Source organism: Sinohyriopsis cumingii, chromosome 4 (assembly GCF_028554795.1).
Source record: "Sinohyriopsis cumingii isolate HCF-2022 chromosome 4, ASM2855479v2, whole genome shotgun sequence".
NCBI classification, from domain to species: Eukaryota; Metazoa; Mollusca; class Bivalvia; order Unionida; family Unionidae; genus Sinohyriopsis; species Sinohyriopsis cumingii.
Genome location: NC_142964.1, coordinates 138,155,707 through 138,173,372, shown reverse-complemented (window position 1 = coordinate 138,173,372; position 17,666 = coordinate 138,155,707).

The following is a 17,666-nucleotide window of genomic DNA, read 5'->3' as shown; positions in this document are numbered from 1 at the left end:
CGAGCCGCCTAATGCCTGAAATTTTTATTTTTATTTATTCGTCTTTCAGCTATGTTATTTTGTTGCTTTCCATTCTGGAAAACTCCCTATCATTACCAAATCGTGTGTTAGTAGGTCTAACCTACAGATATCATTTATTTCCGGTTGAAGAAATTTGTCATGACATCGACATCGCATGCACACATCAATAAAGAGACTGATGAAAACAAACATTTACCTTCTAGGTATACCTTTTGAAATAGTTTGAGCTGGTGATAACAGATCCTGGAGACGCTGGATAAGCATTGAGATAAATAAAACAGCACCCCAGTCCCTTGGAACCTTTCTCTTATTATGATGGCGCCTAATCTACATTTTTAATCACTTCTAGGTTGCCCGTCAGTAGTGAAGTGGGATACCCTAGGGACAATTGGACTTTAATGCTAAAATAGGTGGTTTGTACCCTGGGGGCTATGTAAATTTAACATGGGAGCACAGAGTTTGTACCCTAGGGACAATGACAATTTAACATGGTGGTGTGGGACTGTCTAGGAACAATGGGAATTTAACATGGGGAATTTTAACATGGATTGGACTATAGAGGGACAACGGATTGGGTCTGTCTAGGGACAATGGAAATGGAACATGGGAGATGGATAGAACACAGACAACATACATTTTTACAAAAACGAAATTTAGGCATGAAATTCAATGTCTTTTCGAGGTATAGGATTGGCCCTGAAAAGAGCCTTTGGGTTCTTCTTCTTTTATTTTCTCCAGTTCTTCATCCACCCTCTTATCTTTCCCAAAATTCCTTTCTTCTTCTTTATTTCTGACTCTGGTAACAAGTCAGGATGGCCCAACGCTCTGAACTTGGCCTGTATCTTCATCTAATTATTATTTAACCTCTAAAACTCTTCCTTTTCCTTTTTGATTTCCTTATCTTTTCCTTCTTTACTCCATTTCTCTTTGATCTTCATGACTTCTTCCTCCATTACTTTTCTCATAAGATCTTCCGCTTTCTTTATCTTGTCCAACCCCCATTTTGCGTTCCTCCACTCCGTCCAGTACAATATGTTTTCTAGGAAGCACCGGACTTGAGCTGACATGATCCAGTGCTTCCTTCAAACTTCCCACTCTGACATAAGGTGGGTCAATGAATCCTCTCGACTTATTGACTTCTTCTTCTATCATCCCTGCTATGAGATCTCTGGCTGCCTTTAGACCTTTAACTTGACTGGTTACCAAGTCGTTCGTATCTCCATGCCTCCATTCCTTTTCTATTCTTTCCACAACATATTCTACATCCATTATCCAGAAATAGATGTCTCTCAATAGATTAAATAAAACAGACACTTGAACCATTTTGTATCGGTTATTCGATAGAATGGCGCCAACGACAAACGCTATGGGTTCTTATATAAAAAGCGCGGACGTGAAGGAAAACATCCCCTACTTTTCTCTTCTCATATTATCTATTATCCACACACGTGAAGCAGCTAAAAACAAAACCCAAATATACTATCCACACACGTGAATCAGCAAAAAACAAAACTAAAATCTACTATTCACGCACGCTAAGCAGCTAAAAACATTACCATAATTTACTATCCACACACGGGAATCAGCAAAAAAAAACATAACCATAATCTACTATCTACACACTCGAAGCAGCAAAAACATAACCATAATCTACTATCAACACAATCGTACGATAGTACTTACACAATCCAAAAATCTAATATCCACATACTCGAAGCAGCAAAATCAAACCCACAATCTACTATCCACACAGACGTACGAGAGCCCTTACAAAATCCAATAATCTACTATTCACACACTCCAAGCAGCAAAAAAAAATAACCATAATCTACTATCTACACACTCGAAGCAGCAAAAACATAACCATAATCTACTATCAACACAATCGTACGATAGTACTTACACAATCCAATAATCTAATATCCACATACTCGAAGCAGCAAAAGCATAACCATAATCTACTATCCCCACATACTTACGCGAGCGCTTACACGCACACACACACACACACACACACACACATAAACACATACAATCACAACAGGAATGGAGTGAGTGTTTGTGTTTATAATCACACTACTCCACATTCACACATTGGCGAATTGATTGCTATTTCTTTTCTAGAGTTTTGGTTAGCCCTGAAAAGGGCTTTTTATTTTAGAACTCCAGGGCACCGATCTAATGCTGGCACCTTCCAGGCCTGGTACCGCAGACACAACGTCTACTCTAATCCCCTTCCCAATTTAGAGTTGTGGTTGGGAGTGCAGAGAGAGGATGATTCGCTTCAGCGCCCCAATCCTCAGTCTCTGGAATAGTGTAGACCCTCCTTTCTCTTCTTCTATTCCGCATTCTTGGATGCTGAATTTGCGGTGCCACTATTGGTTGTAGCATCCTTACTGGTATTGGTTGTGGTGCTGGTTGAGGCTGCGGTGCTCGTAGTGGCTGTGGTGCAGCTACTGGCTGGGGAGGTGTCCTCACCATGGGTTTGACCTCATACTTAGGTATCATCATTGGGTGGGACCTGATCTATCTTTTCTTTTCCTCCTCTTCTTTCTTTTTCTTCTTCTCCTCCTCTTCCTCTATTCTTCATGCCTCTTCTACAGCTTCCATGGCCAGCTCGTCCAGGATGCGCCTGGCACATTCCAGATGCATCTGGAGTTCCATTACTTTTTGAAGTATGGTGTTCATTCTGTAGTGTTGATCAATCAACAAGGGTAGTCAGACCGCCGAGCGGTTTTCAATTTATATGAAACGCACGGACGTGAAGGAAAACACCCCTTCAGACCCAAAACTTATATTACTTTGATCATAACTTAAAAACGCGCGGACCTAAAAGAAACACTCACTCATTTTTTTAATACCCATCACTATTTTACAAAAATGTCATTAACTCCTTAAATAAAAATGCTTATACACTCACTTTTTAACCAAGATAAAGAATTCATGTGCTTATAGACACACTTCTAATTTTTTCTATCTTATCATAGGAATGGAATGTTATTTATTTTCTAGAGTATGGGGTAGCCCTGAAAAGGGCTGCTTTTTGTGTGAACTTGAAGCTATGGCAATCTTTTAGAGTCTAAGATTGCGGCCTCCTCTGACGACAGGCTTTCTCACAGGATAAGGTCTGCTTCTTCTGAAAGAGAAGAAGAACTCTTTGGTGTCGACACGACAGTAGACAAAACCTCTGCCAGGTTCAGGTTCCTGCTGCTTCTATTGTTGTTGCTGCTCTATCTGTTCTCTCTGCTGTTTCTTAAGTCTGTACTTCTCTGTCCATTCTTCTTTCTCCCTGTTAATTTCTTCTCTGAAGAGCTCTTCTATCTGGTCTTCAGTGACTTTTAACATTCTAACATTTTCTATCTCTTCAGGCTTCGATATTAGACTGTGTCTGACACGATGCAAATTCAAGTAGGCTTCGTTCAGCTTAGCTAGTCTTGAGCACATCTTCGTAGGAGGATGAGTCGATATACGATGGTTAGACTGGAGACTGCCCCGGTTTTATGGTAAAAGCGCGGACGTGAAGGAAAACATCCCTACAAGGTTTTCGAGTCGGAACGTTCAAATAGTGTCATGGGAGGGATAGAGGGAAGTCAAAGGGCATGAATCATGATACCTATAGCAAAACAAACGACAAAGGCATTTTTTTCTTCTTCAAAACACATTTTTATTCAAATCACTTAACACTGACAAACAACCATAACAATTACACATTAACCATTCAATACAACATTAAACATTTTTTCAAATAACAAACATTTTTTTCTCAAATAACTAATACTATTTTGGACACGGCTGACAACGTTGTGAATGAAATTGTGATTTCCACTGTTGGAAGTCATTGGGCCATTGATGGACACTACGTTTCCTAGCTAAAGACAAAAGATAAGCATAATGGTCACAAAACCATCCATATACTTTCTCATCGTTTCTAGAATAATGACGATCAAAATAAGTCACTAAATGTTCTAAAGAATATCCCAGACTGTGATGATGCAGAAAATACACACAATATTGTCCACACACCAAGGAATCTGTGCCTTGTAATTTCACATTATTGAATCGTGTGGTCTGAGCATTTCTTCTCATAAACTCAATGATATCGTCTTCCAAAGGAGACAATCCATACGAATCGAAATACTCCACACATCCTTCATGAGGAAAGTAGACAGCTACCCAGTGGGTTCCTGGGAGATGACTGTCGTCCATGTAGATCACATAAGCTTGATGGTCTTGAGGTTTGCGATGAGGGAGTTCATCTTTTTAGCACATACGACAGGATTGCAAGAAGCAGTATACGAACTGTGGTTCAAAAGGTAACAAAGATCCCAGGTATCCATGTTTGTGTTGTTTTTTTTTCTTCACAGGTGATGATAAGTGATCAATTCGATCCTGATTTTCTCTTGGAAAATGTCTGTCTAGTAAAGGGGTACGAGCTCCGAGTTCGGACCTGGTTCACTAGAGTTTCGATGAGACGGATCTCCAGAGGCGTTAATGGAGGAGAAGAATATTTACGCAAGCCTTTATACCACTGATCAAACAAGAATTCTATCCCGATGAGACTCCAAGCTTTTTCCAGATACTCGTCCAATTTTTCTTCTTGACTCAGCATCAGACATTTATCGTGTTGAATTTGACTAGGATGATCGTTTTGTCATCCATAGCAATCTTTCTTGATCAATTCCTTCATTTTATCTCCCAGGACTGTAGCAAAACAGGAGACTAAATGGGCTTCCTGTTCTGGCCATCTCGACTTCATCATGACGACTTCTTCGTCTTTGTCTTGGGATTCTTCTTCCACAGTCTCATCACATTCCATCTCCAAAGATTCTCCAGTAGGTAAAGAGGGATAACAGTCTTCCATGACTTCTAATAATCTAGAATGACTTCTCTCAAACTGTTGATTTCTATCGTATTGTCAAATTCTGCATACAGGAGGATGTTCACTGTGTCAGGTAGAGGATCAGTAAACTGAAGTTCCACTCGAATCTGGCCGAATTTTATAGGGTGGAAATGTCCCTCGTCCCTGCCTTGGTCTGGAGTGAAATCAAAAGCCCACAAACCGTACCCTCCTGTATAATCCTCGTAGGATATGCCGTGACTGGTGTTGGTTCCTAACTGTCCGGTGGCTTCGTACAGGGATAAGTACGACCTCAAGTAATTCCTGTCACCAAACGTAGGCTCAAAGGATCGGGTACACAGTGTCTTGCCATCGCGAGTGACTTCGATCTTGGCTACGTTGTAATGAAGAAACAGGAAAGGATTTTTGTTGTGGACTCCGTTGAAAGCTGAATTCTTGACGATGCCAATAATCAAACGCTTGGGTAACTGGCCTTGGAACAGATGATCTTCGATCATGGATCGCTGTCCAGCAGGAATACTGAACGTTTTCACTTCCACGCGTCTTATCGGATACTTGGCGGTCGTTCTGCTGAACCTGTGACTGATGTCGTCTCCCACTTTGGGTAACACTTCCACACGTTGCACGTAGAGCCTGGCTTCTTGGATGATGGTTTTGTACTCGTTAGCATGGGCCATCAAATGGAAAGCGGTACTGCTACGATTCAGTCTCAGGCGAATATCCACCCCGTTCAGCAAATAATTTTTTTGTAACCACATGTCCAAATGCAAACGATCCATCAGTTCTAAATTACGTCCTTGCAGAATTTTATTTCTACGTGTGTTAAACCCCACATTGTGAGGATCGTCATCTGCTGTTAGGGCTGTGTCGTTAAACGTGTTATCAAACGCTGTGTCAGGTTTCCATACCACGCAAGCATCCAGATGAGTATTCTTGGCTTCTTTTCCGTAAGCAGCAGAGGGGGCGAATCCCACAAAATATTTTGCTTAACAGAGCCCCCCATCGAGGACATTTTAGATAGAGATATTATTTTCACAAAATAAACCCTCCATTCAGAAAAACATGACAAAATGGGCTTTCTCTGCTGACTTGGAAGAGTTATCTCATGAAAATATCCTACCTATACAACTATTTCTTGGTACAAGGGTATATGCTGCGAAAACACTCGGGGATGTTTGCCCCCTCTGCTGTTCTGTAAAAGTCCTGGCAGAGTTTGATTGATCATGTAACTTTATTGTTACAAATCCATGTGGTTTTGCCTGAGTACGACTAAAGAAATTTCTGAATTTATTTATGTCCATGTCGCCGCTGCACCAAGTCTGATGTATATTTCTCAGTGTATGAGTATCAACGCCGCTGAATAGCGCAAGAATGTTACAGTTGTCCCTGATCACTTTTGGGATTTGTGTATATCGCTGGGTTACATAAATCACATCAGTGCTTTTATGTCTGCCGCGTGAAAATATCCTTGCGGGGTTTGATTGCTTGTCCAACATCACATCATCGTACACGACTAAATTGTTAATTCTCCCATCAATATCATCAATACTTGGTGCTTCATCGATGTCAGTGATAAATTCAATAACATCATCACCGTCGTTTAGCGACTTTACGCTTTCATTAAAATCTTTTAACACGCTGTAGCATCGCTGATCGTCCACAGATGGAGCTATCAAATACAACTTATCCCACGTCATCCACTTCATTTTTAAATTAAGTAACAACTGCGTCTTACCCGACCCAGATGGGCCTATAATAATCATTCGAATTGAGTTTGGTAGCGCTGAGTTATGTTTGATTGACTCTCGTCGTTTTGTAGCAGAAACGTCAGTAATCTCCATTAGATATATTATAAAATAATATGGATTTATATTGTGTGAAATGTAGAGCGCGTACCCCAACTGTAGACATAACAACCACTACAACAAAAAATAATCGATCTGCGCTTACAAGCAGGTGTGAACGATGTGGCACAAGCAAGTTTAAATTTATTCCGAAAAAAAAAGCGAGGCGGTGATATCGCAGCCAAGTTAGAAAAATTACCAGGAACTCCGTGGGCTAAATACCCAGGAGAAAAACATCTTCCGGGATATAATTACTGTGGTCCTGAAACCCGACTTGATATCAGACTTAATACCCAAGATCAGCCCAATCCAGGTGAGTATCCGATAAATGCTATCGATAGCTCATGTCATGCGCATGATGTAGCTTACCGAAGCAAGGATTTACAACAGCGCCATCTCGCGGATGTGAAATTAATTCACGCGTTAAATGCCATCACTGATAAATCTTTCAAGGAGAGGTTAGCATCCTGGTTAATAAAATCCGCAATGAAAGGTAACTTAGCGCTAGGTGCTGGTATATAATGGAGTCGATTTATTATTCCCCAAGCGGATACTGGAGGGGTAGTGCAGCAATTAGTAAACTCGCTTAAGCGGCATAAGTTACGAGAGTTACTGCTAAAAATTGGTTATCCAAGCAGGCAATATGGCAAATTTATCTACCGCGTCCTAAACAAATTCACTTTGCACATTTAGATGTTAGTGTGCCAAATGAAGTTCATTAGGCTGATATATTATTTCTGCAACATGATGCTATTAAAATCCGAAGACGTCAAAACACATACAAGTACGCGTTAACTGTAGTTGATGTTGCAAGTAAATACAAAGATGCGGAACCGTTAGCGACTAAAACAGCATCTGAAGTTGCTTCTGCGTTTGAACGAATTTATCAAAGAGGACCTCTACGATGACCGCATTTGTTACAAGTTGATCCTGGCAAAGAATTTCAAGGTGCAGTATCATCACTGATGAAGCAACATAACGTCACCATGAGACGAGGGCATACTGAAATTCATCGTGATCAGGCAATTGTTGAGCGATTTAATCGAACACTTGCTGAGCGGTTATTTGGATATCAGTACGCGAAGGAATTTATTCAGGATACGAGATCGCGTGAATGGATTGCAAGATTACCAGGCGTGATAGCTGCGCTAAATAATGAAATAACTCGAACAACCAACATGAAACCTGCCATCGCGATCACAAACAAAATATATACCCGTGCAACGTGATTCCTCAGCACAACCAATACTGGGTAATGTCACTGTAAGATATTTATATGAACCAGGTGAACTTGAAGGTGGTAAAAAAAGAGCAACTGATCCTATCTGGAGTATTACCACACACAAGATATCTAACATAATTAGATCCACTGGTAGACCAGCAATCTACAGGTTGGATTCAACTGCTCCTCAACGTGGATTCACACGTGAGCAATTACAAGTAATTCCCGAGGACACCCAATTACCGCCGCGATCACTTAACTAGCACTGGCACCCCGACGTCGATTACACTCAAGACAGGTCAGCATCACATTATCACGTGTATGACCGCGGCTGTTATCTTTTCTATGTACGGTGAATTGTCTTGGATTATTACTCGAATACTGCCATAGCATTATACAATTACAACTCTCACAGTGATTATTCTGCTGTTGTTTCAGCGCGCTGATAAATTCAACATCAAGATCAAAATCGCGATTATTTTTTTTTTGTCACTCTGTTTGTAACCGGCGAGTTTTTTTCTTATTATGGCGCTGGCGACTGCGTCGCTGTTGTTTTCATTATTAATTTTATCAGCGTTTGATTCATCCAAGACAATTCTTCGCAGTTGAGATATTCTTCTGACTCTGGATACAGCTAAGTAAACTAAATTTGACCATTCGATTCGATCATCAACGATCCAGACAGTTGTATCAGTGATAGTTAGTCCTTGAGATGAATGTATCGTCATTGCGTATCCTAGCGTCCACGGGGATTTATTCATTTTTAGTGCATCTTTGACAGCATTAATATCAACTAGCACAATATCATTCAATACTAAATTCTGTTTTTCTGTTTTTCCAGGGATATCAACATCTATATTTTGTAACCGAGTATCAGCTGGTCTATAACATAACGGCACTGGCAGCATTGGAAACTTTTCTTGTTGTAATTGAAATAACTGCTGTTGAAGTGTGTCTCTGACTATCTTTCTACTTGCCACTATCAAATCATCTGGTTTCCACGAGCTCCAGAAGTCGCTCATTGAAGTTTCAGAAATCATCTCGCGTATAATTTTGCATTGAATTTTATTCGGTTGTAATCTGATTAATGTTTTAAATTCCTTCAACGTTGCATCAAGTGCTCTATGATCATCAGACACTTCTTCATAATAATCAACAAAATCTTTTAACCACAGATGTGGAGATACGCCGACAAACGGAGGTGGATGACCGTGATCGCCGCACATTATCACTGCAGTATTCGCTGTTAGCAGCCAATCCAGGAACGTTTTTAATATATCCAACGGTACCGTACATATCTCATCCCAAATTATTTTCTCGGGAATATATTTTGTTCCCATTCGATCTGACGTCCATGCACCTGGCAAGTCTGTGTGTAGGTGTTAGCACAATCATATTCGATTTTCCAAATAATTCAATCGCTCGAGTTGTCTTGCCAGAACCACCTGGTCCATTCAAATAAACGGTTTTTTGTCTAGTGATTGGATCATACACAGATGGTGCGTTCGACATTTCTGATAATTCTGATTTACAATAATCATCCTTAATTGTAACATCAGCGGATTCACAATATCCATGTAACATCTCCACTTTTATTCTCCACGAACTCCATGATTCATCGTTGTTTGTAAAACGAGTCAGTGATTCTAACTATCTGCTACTGATATAAAATGAATCCGTTGCAACTCTAACTGCGGTGTCAGGAAATCGATTTATCATTGATAGTAAATTTATAGAAACATAAGCCAGCATCGAAGATCTTAAATGTGTGTATTGAAGTGACTCTCCGTCGATATAACTTACAATTGTGCCCAACTTTTCCCCGTTGGATAGGTAAGCATCCTCCCGGTTACAAAATATATTTTTCGCAACGGCATCAGCAATTATAAAATCCAGTTCAGCATCATCGATAATCAGTCGCGAGTGATGTAGTTTATGATCATATGCGCCACCTTGAGTAAATTTACCGATTATTCTTCGTCCGAGATCTTTTGCTATTCTTTCGCTGCTGCTAAGTTTGATCTTAAGAACTCTAGGAGCCTCACCGACAATGACATCCATGGGGGTATTTGGACTCTCTCGTGCATACTCGCTAATAACATCATCTACACTGATACGCTCCGGTGTTGGTAACCAAACTGAGGTCTGCGATCGGTATGATATGATTGCTTCACTGACAGTCAACGATACTAGTATTCGTCTGTCAAGCATATATCGCAATAACACTATTGGTGCCCAGCGTTTTTCACTGAAGTGTCTGCCAAACCAAACATAACAGCACGCATGTAGCTCTTAGCAAATTCAAACGAAGTTACACGAGCAAATCCTGTCAGGTCAAAATCGGGTAAAGGACTGTTTATAGCAACTCGTGTCATCGAGTTCGTGGGATGTCCAAATCGCTTAAAGTATTCGCTGCACTCGCCCATTCCAAGAAAGCTTCCCGGGTAGCACGCAATCATATCCACGGAAATCATATCCCGGTGGTCGTACCGGGTATTCCACAAACCGCCGTGTCCATACTCGACACAATTTAATTGCTTATCCGAAAGAAACTGACTTCGAGTTGGTCTCCACAAATTTCTTTCTCTAGCAGCGTGGTCGACAACACTCGGAACTGTAAAACAATTAACCAATAACTGCTCAATGTTGATTTTCATATATTTCTCTGCGAGTTTTTTCATTTATTGTTGCAACGACTCCGTCTGGTATAATTCACCGTTGGGTTTTACAAATTGATCATACTCGCCATCTTCGGAACTTTTAAACAACCACATCGACACAGGGTCGTTGCTACTTATCTGTTTGATAGCATCGAATATATTCCCGTCGTAATATTTCACAACACGATCCCGCGGAAATATAGTAACCGCGTTAGTCCAAGCGTGAGCGTTATGATCAATGATATTTATTGGAGCCCCGTATCGATTATATTTCGATTTGTATAATACCTCCTCTGTGATTGTTTTTACGGTTATGGGAAACCTTAGTGCTCGCTCTAGCTCGGCAACATCGTTTATTGATGCTCCTGTGTGTTTGACTCGCTCAGCCCACGCTGTTATCTTGAACTGTCTTAACGCAGTCAGACCGTTTCCCCGCATTGCATTTTTAAAATGTTCCATTACTCGCTCGGCTACACAATTCAGCGTCAACGACGTCTTCATCTGGGTGAGTTTATCAATTTTGGGGTTTTTTTTATCGGATAGATTCCATAAATGACCGCGGTAGCAGGATAAGCTCTCGCGTAATATGGTTTATCAATCCCGGTCAACATTCCTGGTCTGGAATCGCTACTTAACAGAATGGTTTTTCCGCTAGCAAGAACAGGATCACGTTTATCACGGATAATCCAGGTATCGGAATCTGCTTGCACAATAAATTTTATTTTAAGGAAATATTTCTGATTATCAAGGGCGAGATAACCAATAATTGTTTTCGCTCGTGCATCATTCATTGTAGCATCAATGACATTGCCTCTGTCAATGTCGCGGATTATTTTAAATGACGACCACATGTGAGATGCGCCATCGTTGCGGAATTCTTTTTTGGCATTCCTGATAATATCAAACAGGTCAGTCAGGACTCGTCTCCGTGAATCAGGGGTTAGTCTGTCAAGATCGAATCTCACGGTGCCAAACGCAGACAACCTCGAAAATTCCTCCATATTATATTTAAGACAAACATTTAAATAAGAAATATTACATATTGAATGAACCGGTGCAAGTGGCTTCAAGTTGGATCCGTAACTGTTTGTAACAAACTCTGCAGAGGTGAATTCTGCGGGAACCATTCCCAAAGCGTCCGAAGGGGAAGTTTAGGGCCAATTCCGTGTCTGCGATGTGGTATTGGGGTCAGGAGTAAAACACAGTTGTGTGCGAGTTGCGGTGGAAAACGATACCGTGAACTCAAACGATATTATAACAAAAAAAAATCACCACGTTGCGCTGAAATCCGAGCGTGATTGTATAACTAAGTTTTTAGACAAATTATAAATTAGACAAATACATTATTATATAAATGAGACAAGAGTTTGTCTCACATCCTATCATTGATAACTACGAAGCGAATCGTGAGGGAATAGTTAGGCAGTTGGTGTTGTTAGTAATGCAGGTTATCTTAAATTTGTTGCTGGGGGTAAAACCTATCAAAATCACAGGTTTGTGTTCGAGTGTTTCTTTGGAGAGATCAAAGACGGTCTTGTAATTGATCACATTGATGGACAAAGACTTAATAATGGATTATCTAATCTACAAGCCATCACGCAGAGCGAAAATTCTGCACGAGGAGGTACTGGTAAATTTAAGAGCGTTGCAAGAAGAGCTGTCAGATCTTTCAACATAAGTACCTGTGAAGAGAAACTATTTCAGTCGATGAACTCAGCTGCCAAGTATTTCGGTATTAACCCGCGTTCGGTTCAACGTGTGGCAGATAAAGTGAACAAATCATCATTTTCATACAAGCTTGATAGCTGGATCATATTTTCTAATGTGGATGCAGATAACTCTACAGCGACTGTGTAAAAGTCAATGATACAATTATTTCCCTTTGTCAAGGCGATTTCATCAGGAAGTGTTGCGCAACACTCCTTGAGATTGTGCAATACCCAAGCAGTATAACAATTGAGTCACAGTCTATAACACTTCCGCGTTTACAGGTAATTTTCAAATTCTGTGTTAAAATTTAGATTCGCTGTTTAAAATCCAGTTCAGAACTTAAATTTAGATCCAACTTAAATTCCAGTTCAGAATTTGTTAACTCGTTGTCAATAGTTACCTATATGATAATTTTTAAATCCTATATTATCAGATTAGACAGTGGCACAGTGGTAGCGCGTTTGACTCTCGTCCCGACGTTATCAAATGCCATGTTCGAATCTCGTCACGGACATACTGTCGACGGTCCCAATTTATAGGGTTTTATAATAAAATGGGGGCTCCAGGAGGGGCCTTGTGTACATATCTCCTCCACGTCTAATCGTGGGGTGTGTTTTACCCCTGGGGATTCGATTTGGAGCTCCCAAAAATAAACGGTAGCCTTGGATGTATAAAGCTCTACGGTCAAAAAGAATGTGGCTAAAAGAACCGATCACGAGGATGCCGAGAAGCTATCAGAAAAGCTCTGTAAGCCCGAGATCAAAAAAAATCTGAAAGATAAAAATCACCTTGACAAAATCAAGGAAGTAAAAAATCTCAAGTCTGAAAGGACCTCGTGGAGACCCATAAGCCAATGTAAGACTAACCGCTCATCAATGGCTACTGTTTATTTTTTTTCTTTTAAATATATAAAAATATATATAAATATGAATTACGAAAATATCAATAATGTGATTGCTGCTATTAAAAAATTAGAAGAACAAGGATTTAATTTATCACTAAATTCTGAAACAATCATGTCTGATTTTGAATCATTACATGAAGCTAAATGCGCAGGGCGTTATATTCTTCCTGCTCAGTATCGGTTTATAAAAAGAATTCAAAATAATTTGTATAAATCGCTGGCTACCGTAGAAGAAGCACAAATAAATGAATTTGTTTCATTGTCTCGTGCAATTGAAAAGATTAGGCTGGCATTGGCGGCCGAGTATGAAATGAAGAAGATAATAAATACCCGGGTAAGGAAGTTAAAGGATTGTATGTCCCTTGATGAAATCAAGGATAGCGTCAACGACGAGGTCAGCGACGAAATCAAGGAAGTAAATACCTCACCTTGACAAAATCAAGCATCAAGGAAGTAAATATCTCACGCTGATTTACCTGGAAATCACCTTGATTTCGTCAAGTACTTGGAAATGAAAGTAAAAAAAACGGTATATTTTTTTTACTTCCTTGATGCTTGATTTTGTCAGCGAGATAGTATTTCCCTTAATCGGTCGGGTTTAATGCAGGAGTGTGCATAATTGAGAATTTGATCTCTGTCACATACTATTGCGGTAATATGCTCGCGTCTGAGACTATCTAACTGTTGCTTTGTTAGTAAGAAATCTTCGTCTCCGTATTCATCAATAAGCAATTTAACGTTAATTTCTTCTTGTGTAAATGCAGCCTTGACTGCTTGCTCGAGCGCTTGTTTGTCATACACAAAAACACCGGTGTGGTGGTACATATTTAAGATATAAATTTAAGATCTAAATACACGTATGTATTCGAGGATTTGATGTATTCCGCAATGCGCGATCACAATATGATCTTTGTTTAATACCTGAAGTTGGTTATCAGTCAGTATAAAATCGTCATTCCCGTATATATCAATGATTATTTTTTCCGGGGTAACTTTTCCGGTTCTGACAGCGCTATCAAGAAGTTCTTTATTATGTATGAAACATTTCACACGGTGATACATTATATAATACTTGCTTGATTAATTGTGGAAATCTCCTGCGATTTTTCAATATATATTCTTTTTTTTTTTGCTTTTTACTAAATTCGCATGATTTTTACTAGTAAAGTACCCTTCCAGGTTGAAAAATTGGACGATTTTTTTGCTTTTTACTGGTAAAGTACCCTTCCAGGTTGAAAAAGTGGACGATTTTTTTGCTTTTTACTAGTAAAGTACCCTATAAATGCCGTGAATTTGTCAGTGTTGCAGAAATATATATAAAGTAAAATATTTTTACTGTTGCTTGCACCTGCCTGTGAATTTCAGTCGATTTCTGTGATTTTTACTGGTAAACACCCTATCAAAATTAGCAAATCGTCCGATTTCTGTGATTTTTACTAGTAAAATACCCCTCCAAATTAGCAAATTGGACGATTTCTGTGATTTTTACTAGAAAATACCCCATAAATGCCGTGAATTTGTCAGTGTTGCAGAAAATATATATATATATTTTTACTGCAATATCTTCTCGTGAAATGCACGAGTCATGTTATATTTTTTTTATTGTTTAAAATAATTTATTGAAATATTTTTTTATGTTGACGGTGACATTACTGCTATCGTCGTCGTCGTCAGTGACATCATCATCAGTGACATCGGTGCTATCATCATCAGTGCTATCATCATCAATGACATCAGTGATATCATCATCAGTGACATCAATGACATCATCATCACATTTTTTCTTCAGGGACATTATTATAATATAATATTATTAATTGAAAAGGCTTGGAAATCTTCAGGATTGAAAGTCTTAAGACTGAAAATCGTTTTACGATGAAAGTCCTTAGGACTTGGAAATCCTCAGGATTTCACCAGGAGACTAATATGTAGTGTTTCATTCCGCAAATCAAGGGGATTCCCACTCTGGTCTGTCAGCGCGAAATTTATTCTGGTCAGCCAGGGATTATGACATCGCAGATAGACCTGATTGATTGGCTCTTGCACAATCAGAAATCCAGGTGGTTCTTTCGGAGTAAATGAATAAAGAATAAATCCTTGCTGGGCTTGATTTGATACTGTAGTGTCTGTGCTGTAGCTGCCATCAATGACATCACACACAAGATTGACCGCGACCACTGAAGTTACATTTACGATGCCCGGGGATACATGACGGCCTTGCCCTTCGGTGTCATTGTTGTGTCTGAGGATAGTTGGCTCCGGTAGTGTTTTTCTGTACACGGCAAGTATGTCATCGAAGGACTCATTGATGAGATCAGTGGCGGATTTTTTCATCTCGGGTACGCTGTATCCGGGAAATTTAAAATTTGGCAGTGTAGCTTCCATCAGCGAGTGATCGGTTAGAAATTGTTGTTTAGAACCGGTTTTATCGTTAATTATTGTTTGAATTGCTAGCTGGTTAATATATTCCATGTCGGATACAAGCTGATTTAATATTTCAATCCGCGTGATAATTTCGCTGCGTGAACTTGTTATATACAAAAGATATTCTTGGAAGAGCCGCCGTAGCTGCGTTAGTTGTGTTTTATGTTCTTGATTAATTACTCTAAAGAACTTGGGAATATCATCTTGACGAAAATAGAAAGATATAGCTCCTCCTTCTGAGATTATGAACTCTTGTTTTAAGGGAAACTCCCAAATAAACTCATTATAGGATTTAAAATTACTACCCAACGTTTTGTTTTTTATTCCAAGTAAAAGATTTTTGTACGACGGTGTAATTTCATGATATGATTGTGTATTCGTTGTATAATCAGACTTCGCTGGCGCTGGTGGTAATGGTGGCGTCGGTGGAGCGACTTCAGGCCATCCTAACACTGTTCGGATTGAACTATTATATATATCCACGGCGTAGTCTGGAGTGTTTATTTCGATGGCCGACGACAGCGTTGGCTCATGAACAGTTATTGCTATTTTGGATTCCTTCCCGGTGATGTTTTTTATTCGACGTTGCAGTTCCTCGTTGATTTCTTCGATTTGATAAGACCCGGTTGGTAACCCAACGACATTTCAGTCTCGGGTGCCATCGGGTTTATTTTTATATGCATATACCAGTGAATTATTTGCTGGCAATCCACCGAACGATTTTGATCTGATATTGGGCCAACTGTGATATACTCGTAATTGTGCTAACGCTATCTCGCTTACTGGAATCGCAGTTGGAAAATTAATACTGAATTCTGGCCTAGTTGAGATTACTGTCAACAAAGATGTTCGCGTCGGGCTAGTATTTGCGACTACCTGCTGAAGTAATTCCGTCATTATTTATCTGCTGTCGTTTCAAAATGAGGTTCTTTTTGTAATCGTTGTACTCCTTTGCCATTTCGGCGAATTCGGAATCTGATATTGTTGTATCGTCAAGACTGGATGATATCAGCGACGACAATTTCGAGTAGGTGCTCGTGGCCGCGCTGTTTAACTTTTCATACTCGTGCAATTTTGTTAGCGCACACGAGGATATTTTTTTCGCGATAATATAAGCAACTCATGCAATTGTCGCTGATGTTGAAACTGTAATTGTGATTGCAATTGCAGTTGTCACTGGAGTTAACGCTGATAATAACACACCCGTGGATGCAACTAACGCTGACACCGAATACACTATTGTGTCTAACATAGTTACACGCCGTTTGTATTTTTTTACCTTTTTGTGCACTTGTCAATAGTATCTTTTAGCGTTGATTGCCATTCGCGTACTTGATCGTATCTGTATTGTTGTGCCATTTTATTATTTTACGCAGTAACCAATTGAGGCGTTACAGCTACAAATTCCAAACACCACCAGTAAGATGTTGCGGTTAATTTCTTGTCGGCGGATTCCAGCATAAATGTTTCTTCGGTTCCGCTATTTAATATGATAGTCACAACCCCGGAATACTTATCGGTGGAATGTCTCCAGGGATATGTTGTGAAGATTTCAAATTTAGCGGCACTGAACACAGACAGTCTGTACACGCCAGTGACTGTTGCGGTATATTTGATAGTATTATTTTGTCGAGACCATGTTGCAAATCCAGATGATACCGTGTATACTATGTTGGTAATATGCCCGGGAGTTACTCCAGTGGGGACTTTAATCAAACTGGTTTTGTTAACGATCTCAGGAATCCCCGATACGATATCCTGCTGTGTTTGTTTGATCGTGTCACTGTTGGTCTTGATATCAGAAAGCTTCATATCAACGGTGCGCGGAGTACCAAAGAACTCATCCGTGGTCTCATCGGTTTTTCTAAAGTTTCTACGGAGATTTGTAAACGCGTTTACATGAACATCATACTCGGCTCGCAACGTTGTTAGTTTACTGTCAACGGCGCTAGCGCCTGTATCAGCATATTGTTTATTTGTGGCATCATCGGCGATGTTGGATCTCTTAAAACGGTTATTTTGT